Below are 7,241 nucleotides of genomic sequence, written 5' to 3' on the forward strand. Positions count from 1 at the left end.
TTTATACATACCGAAATTCACGCAATAAAGTTCACTAAATTTATGTGAACAGTTTCATGAGATTTTTTTCAAATATATGAGTGGTGCAAAAACATCAAAATCTTAATATTTAATTAATTTTCATTTACATTTACCAATCTCTAATGTAGTGCATCTTTTCTAGTGGTTATTGGCTGTATATCTTCATTAATAAAATAAAATACTATTTAATTAGTGACAATAAAATTAATAATACATTTAATAAAATATTATTAAAATATTTTGCCCTTTTACTTATTAGTGACTTGTATTATTTTCCTCTTCATAGTCATACTTTTGTTGTTGTTGTTGTTGTTGTTGTTGTTTTGATTTGGAGTCTCACTCTGTCACCCAGACTGGAGTGCAGTGGCACCCTCAAGGCCACCGCAGCCTCGACCTGCTGGGTTAAGGTGATCCTTCCACTTCAGCCTTCCAAGTAGCTGGAACTACAGGCGCGCACCTCCATGCTCAGCTAATTTTTTTCTATTTATTCTAGAATCGAGATCTTGCTAGCGTGCCCAAGCTGGTCTCAAATCCCTGGACTCAGGCTATCCTCTCATCTCAGCCTCCCAAAGTGCTGGGATTATAGGTGTGAGTCACCACGCCCAGCTATACAGCCATACCTTTTTAAAGCCTAAAATTTGTGTCTATTCCAAGGTCACAAAAAAGTATCTTATTTTTTGTAGATGTTTTAGAAATCGAGTTCTTATGTGATATATCCCAAGTTACCTTTCTTGTATTGTCTACAGCAAAATTTAATGTACATTTTATTATTTTCCTGCATATATTTTTTTCTCAGTAATATTTATTGAAAACATCGTTTTTTGGTTTTGTTTTTTTTTTTTCTAACTGTGGAGCTCATTTCTTAACTATTAGCTGTCACTAGAATTTCTTTTTGACCTGCAGTTTGGAAACTCCGGTCCCAGAGGGTAGCAGACCCTCTCCCCACTGGAAGTCCCCTGAGTGGACTGACCTGCAGTGGGCAATGAGGACCACCAGGAAAAGCTAAAGATCACGCAGGAGGCAGATATGTAGGAGAACAAACACAGGAAGTCAGCAAGACCTTGGGGAATTTCAAGAACTCAACGGAGAATCTGTCTGAGAAGATAAACTGCGAGGCCACCAAGATCCTGGTGTAGCTAGGGAAGACCGGAAAAAATCACTGGTATTAAGCTTCCTCAGTATTGTGCCATCATCGAAAACACCTGCGACCTGCTGCTGTTGGTGCCCAATCGCAGCATCTGGAAGAGGAAGGGTTGGAGAGCAAGGTCTTGCCTTGCTTCACCAACCTCTGTTTTCATCCCCAGCACATATAACATCTTTTTTTGTTCGGTTGGGTTTTTTTGTTTGTTTGTTTGTTTTTTGAGTTGGAGTCTCACTCTGTCGCCCAGACTGGAGTGCAGCGGCCGCTCCCGGCCACCGCAGCCTCGACCTGCTGGGCTCTGGTGATCCTTCCGCCTCAGCCTTCCGAGTGGCCAGAATTACATGCGTGCGCTACCATGCCCGGCTGATTTTTTTGACTTATTGTAGAGATGAGGTCTTGCTGCCCAGGCGGGTCTGAACCCGTGGGCTCAGGCAATCCACTTACCTCAGCCTCCCAAAGGCGCTGGATTACAGGCTGGGCCACCAAGCCCGGCTACATATAACATCTTAAAAAAAAATAAATTCCTTACGTGAAAGCTCCGTTTGATATACTAAAATGATCTTTGATTTTTGGTGTAAACTCTTACTGGTACAGTCCTCTAGAGATTACAGTGACAATTGCTTTTGAACATAATTCAGGCAATGTTTGTCTTATTTTATTTTAGTTTGGGGCGGGTGAGCTTATGGTAAGTTGTTTTTAAGTTCTAAATTCATGGGGTACATGTACAGGTTTGTTACATATGTGTAGTGTGTGTGATGGTGAGATTTGGGCTTCTATTGAACTCCCCTCACCCCCTAGTGTGGTCATGACATCCAATAGATAGTTTTGCAACACTTACCCTCTTTCCTTCCTCCTCTCTTTAGGAGTCCCATTGTCTATTCTCATTTTAATATTTGTGTGTACCCAGTGGTTTAGTTCCCACTTATAAATGAGAACGTGCCATTCGGTTTTCTGTTTTTGTGTTAATTCACTTAGAATAATGGCCTCCAAATGTATCCATGTTGCTGCAGAGAACAGGATTTCATTCTTTATGACTATGTAGTATTCCATGATGCCTATGTGCCACTTTTTTTTATCCAGTCCACCCCCGAAGGGCACCTAAGTTGGTTCTCTGCTATTGTGAATAGTGCTGCGATAAACATATGAGTGCAAGTATGTTTTTGGTGAAATGATTTGTGTTCATTTGTGTATATACCCATTAGTGGGATTACTGGGTTGAGTAGCCATTCTATTTTTAGCTCTTGGAGAAATCTCAAAACCACTTTCCATAGGGATTGAAGGTGGTGTTTAAATCATTCATGGGTATTGACTTTATAACATGAGGAACCACGATTCCCCTAAATTTGGTGGCAATATGTTTATAAAAATTCTTTTGGAAAAATAAATTAATAATTTAGTCTCAGAAGACTCATGGCAAAAAAACTACACTAAATAAATGTGAAGTTACAAAATTACTTTATATATTTTATAATTTTATCTATAAAAGTAAAATTTTCTGACAAAAGTTTCAATATAGTTTAAAAATTTCACATTCCTTCTAATTGTTTCTCATGCTTAGACATTAAATCTGTCAATAAATAACTATTGTTATTAATAACATGTAAGCATTGCTTTAGATGTGGTAAAGAAGACAAAGTTATACTGGTCTTTGTAGGTTATGCTGTAGTTGAGAAGACAGGTAATGAACATTTAAGGTAATAATAGAATGATCATTTAAAATGGTGAAGAATGTTATGAAGAAAAAATACAAGGTAAATTAATGAAATAGTAAATAAAATATGATGTAAATAAACTAAGATATTTGATAAAAAATGACGATGGCTAGCATGATAGCTATCATGGTCATAAAGGCCTTTTGAAGGGGATAATATATAAACTCAACCCAGAAAGTCAAAGAAGAGAGAGAAAGATGGTTTCCACCAAAAGTATAGTAAAAGACCTAGACATGGAAAGCTGTGAAATATTTTTTGAGAGTGAATATAGTCTTGGAGGATTAAGACAACAGTCGTTGCTAGGATTTTGGCCTGAGCAACTCTACAAATACAGGTGTCTATGAAAAATGTATAAATTTCTTAGTGCCTAGATTACTTGGCAAATAATTTTTTAAAATGAATTATAGGTTGCATAATAACAGAATAGAAATCTTACATGTGAATTTTAAGCTTTTAGAAGATATTTTGGGGAAAATATTATGCATAGAAAGGAAAGTAAGAGAATACAGGGATAAAGAATAAAATTATAACATTTTGTCAAATTATACATTTTGGGGCGATGCTTATCTCTGAGAAGTCTAAGAACAGGACTTACCTTTCTTAGAACTATATTCTTGCTTTTTTTTCGACTCAGTGTCCCTGTGTGCATCTTTAACTGACACCATTCATATACTGCAAGGCATGTTTGGAGGAGCAATTCAGGTGACATTTTTCTAGTCTGTAAAGAGAAAAACTCTGAATTGTTTCCAAGTATTTGGTGATAAAAATAATTTTGATAATACTATTTTTAAAACAAAATTATGCAAATATTTGATATTTGAAGATATTTGTTTTGTAGTGGGATACTTCATATAGGGAAAGTGAAAGTCGTTTTGTGTTTATAATGATCTATTCTTGCATTTATTCATAGTATATTACATTACATGTATAGGTATATTATAGATAATCACTAATAACTGTACACATATTCAATTACATGCTAATAAGTAGTTGATGCCACTTTGATATCATTATTCATAGAAATAGCAGATTCATTCTTCTGCTAATAGTTGAACTTGACCTGCGGAATTAAATATGAAACTGAGAGATCAACTTCACATAAGCAATGTGTCATTTTTTCTTTCCTTTACTAGTTTTGAAATGATTACATTTAAGTCCAAAAATATATGTGGTATTCAAGCAATTTTGCATTCTCTGGTCATTTTTACTTACTATTTCAGTCTTTTTTTTTTTTTTCTTGAAATCTTGCTTAAGTCAGCTCTTGGTAGAAGTTTGTTTGCAGTTCACTATGCTATCTTGGTACCTTAATAAAAGAAAACTAAGTTTTCAGATGAAGACTTTGTTTACATCTTGAATGTATTCTTGGTATTCCTGAACCATGCTGTACACATTAGAATCCTGAAATATTGCAAAGACATTTTAAAAAACAGGTACTACTTGATAATTTATTAACTCACCTTTATGTTCTTGAAAGTATGAGACTGTAAATAGTTTTACATGAAATCTTTTAAGAGATTTCAATAGTCAAGTGGTGGCTCACACGCTTTGGGAGGCTGAGGTAAGAGAATTACTTGACATCAGGAGTTCAAGACCAGCCTGGGCAGCAAAAAGAGCCCCTGTCACTACAAAAAAATAATAAAAAATAAAAATAAGTAGCCACATGGTTCAGATGAACATTGATATAAAATTGTAATTTGAATGAATATAATTAAATTAGATACCTTTGGTTACTCATGTATTTGATCATGCACACAATAGTGTGTCAAAACTCAAGCATACCAGTGATAAATTTTAAAAAGTTTACTACTGTGACCTAGGTGGGAAGGATACCAATAACAAACTAATTAGCTATAGCGGCAATTTTGGAATGATAAGTGCTATGGCAAAAATAATACGGAGTAATGGTCTAAATGTTGATTTCAACATACCCAAACTCGTATGTTGAAATCCTAACCCCAAGGTGATGGTATTAGGAGATGGAGCCTTTGGCAGGTGATTAGGTCATTAGTGAAGAGCCCTCACAAGTGAAATTTGTGCAACATTCTGGAGAAAGAATATCCTAGGTATTGGAAAAAGCAAGGAGAAAGGCTGTGAAAAAAAAAATGAACATTTTCTGCCTGACATAGAGGGAAGGCCTGTGTAGCTGCAGCACAAGAAGTAAGGAGAAAGGGAAAAGTGTCAGGGTTTTATATGTCATGGTAATCTTTTGCACTTTATTCAGGTTTTAAAGAAAATCCATTGTTGTGTTTGAAACAATGAAACTATATAATGCATTTTACATTTTATACATATTACATTATACATAGCACATATTTAGAGGGAGCACTTTAGGAGAGCAAGAGTGAAACCAACACAAAAGGTTGAGAAATGATGATAGCAATTCAGATAACACTTAAGAAAAGAGAAATATAATATTTAAAAAAAGAAATTCAAGGAACTTAATGGTAAGAATTATAATAGGGTGCCCAAACCATATAATAACTATGAACAAGGTTTCTCCCTCTCTCTCTCTGTCTCTCTCTCTCTCTCTTCCTCCGTCCCTCTCTCCCTCATATCATGATGTTTTCTTATTAATACATATTTCCTTCATATATTTTCCTTGAACATTTCCTTCATTAATATTCCTTGTCTTTCCTTTAAAAAGTTCTTGCCCTCACTAGGACTACCTCATGTGTTCGTGATCACAGAGTGTTATAAAATTTAATTGACCTTTTAATTGACCTTATAAGGTCTAACTGACCTTATACATTCTAATTCAGTCTCTGAGTGGTGTAGGTCACCACTGAGAGCGACCAGGTAATTGGGTGGTAATGATTCAGACACTCACCCTTGATCTAAAGGGGTCTAAAAGGGAAAAATATCATAGCTTGAATTTTCAAAACTAAGACACACACTACAGTTGGAGTAATCTAGTCCTTCTATACAAGCAGGTCCAGCTATGGTAGCAAATATTTCTAATACACATTTTGTAGAGGCAAATGATTGCCCAAGTTGCTGATGAGGCACTGCTAAACATAGCTCTAGCTTTGAAAATGTAGGTTTTATTAGTTTTATATTGCTACCGTAACAAATTATCATTAATTTATTTTATTAAAACAACACCCTCTTATCTTATTAATCTATAAGTCAGAAGTCCAGGCACAATAAGGTTGCTTCTCTGCTTTTAGTTTAAGAAACACAAATTCAGAGTGTGGATAGGGCTGAGTGCCTTTCTGGGATTCCGGGAATAAATCCACTTCCAAGTTTCTTCAGGTTGTTGGCAGAATCAGTTTGATGCCATAAAAACAAAAGTGTCTAAAGTTTTAGTTATGCAAGATGACTAAATTCTAGAGATCTACTGCACAACACATGCAATAAATTTTTTTAAGAGGGTATATATCATTTTAAATATTGTTACAACAATTTTAAAAAGTCTTCCTTTGCCGGGCTCGGTGGCTCAGCCTGTAATCCCGCGCCTTTGGGAGGCTGAGGTGAGTGGATTGCCTGAGCTCGCGGGTTCGAGACCTGCCTGGGCAGCGAGACCTCATCTCTACAATAAATCAAAAAATCAGCCTGGCGTGGTAGCGCATGCCTGTAATTCCGGCTACTTGGAAGGCTGAGGCAGAAGGATCGCCAGAGCCCAGCAGATCAAGGCTGCTGTGGCCGGGAGCGGCCACTACATTCCAGTCTGGGCGACAGAGACTCCAACTCAAATAAATAAATAAATAAATAAATAAAAAGTCTTCCTTCCTTTCTTTCTTCTTTCCTTCCTTCCATTTCCTTTTCCAGTGTAAAATCTCATGCACAAAGAAAAAAATTAGATTACATAACTGATTAATATACATTTTGAATAAATTTGGGTCAAGTTCTTACTTGTAATAGAATATTTTTCAAAAATTGAAAAATAAATCTTGATGGACAGTAAACTAAACACTGGAAAAGCGCGATTTCTATTTTCACTTTGAGGTAGAGATTGTCTTTGTCATTTAAAAATATACCACGTTAATATTATGATAAATGCACTTGTTTTTCATACACATATTTTATTTTATTTTGAGTTGGAGACTCACTCTGTCGCCCAGACTGGAGAGCCGTGGCACACTCCCGGCCACCGCAGCCTCCACCTGCTGGGCTCCGGCGATCCTTCCGCCTCAGCCTTCCTAGTAGCTGGAACTACAGGCACATGCTACCACGCCCGGCTAAGATACACATATTTTAAAACATTTGTATTTGTAAGTTTTCCCAACATGTTAAGTATCACCCATACAACCAAATTTAGAGTCCACTATTACAGCTGAAAGTAGAAAGCTGTGAAAAATTCAATAATGTATATAAATCCCATTCTGCATTTATCAAATACTGCAACTAGGAGGGGTTAATTCTGAAGT

The sequence above is a fragment of the Carlito syrichta genome, unplaced genomic scaffold (assembly GCF_000164805.1).
Source record: "Carlito syrichta isolate Samal-C Ts95f unplaced genomic scaffold, Tarsius_syrichta-2.0.1 Scaffold303303, whole genome shotgun sequence".
Classification (NCBI taxonomy): Eukaryota; Metazoa; Chordata; class Mammalia; order Primates; family Tarsiidae; genus Carlito; species Carlito syrichta.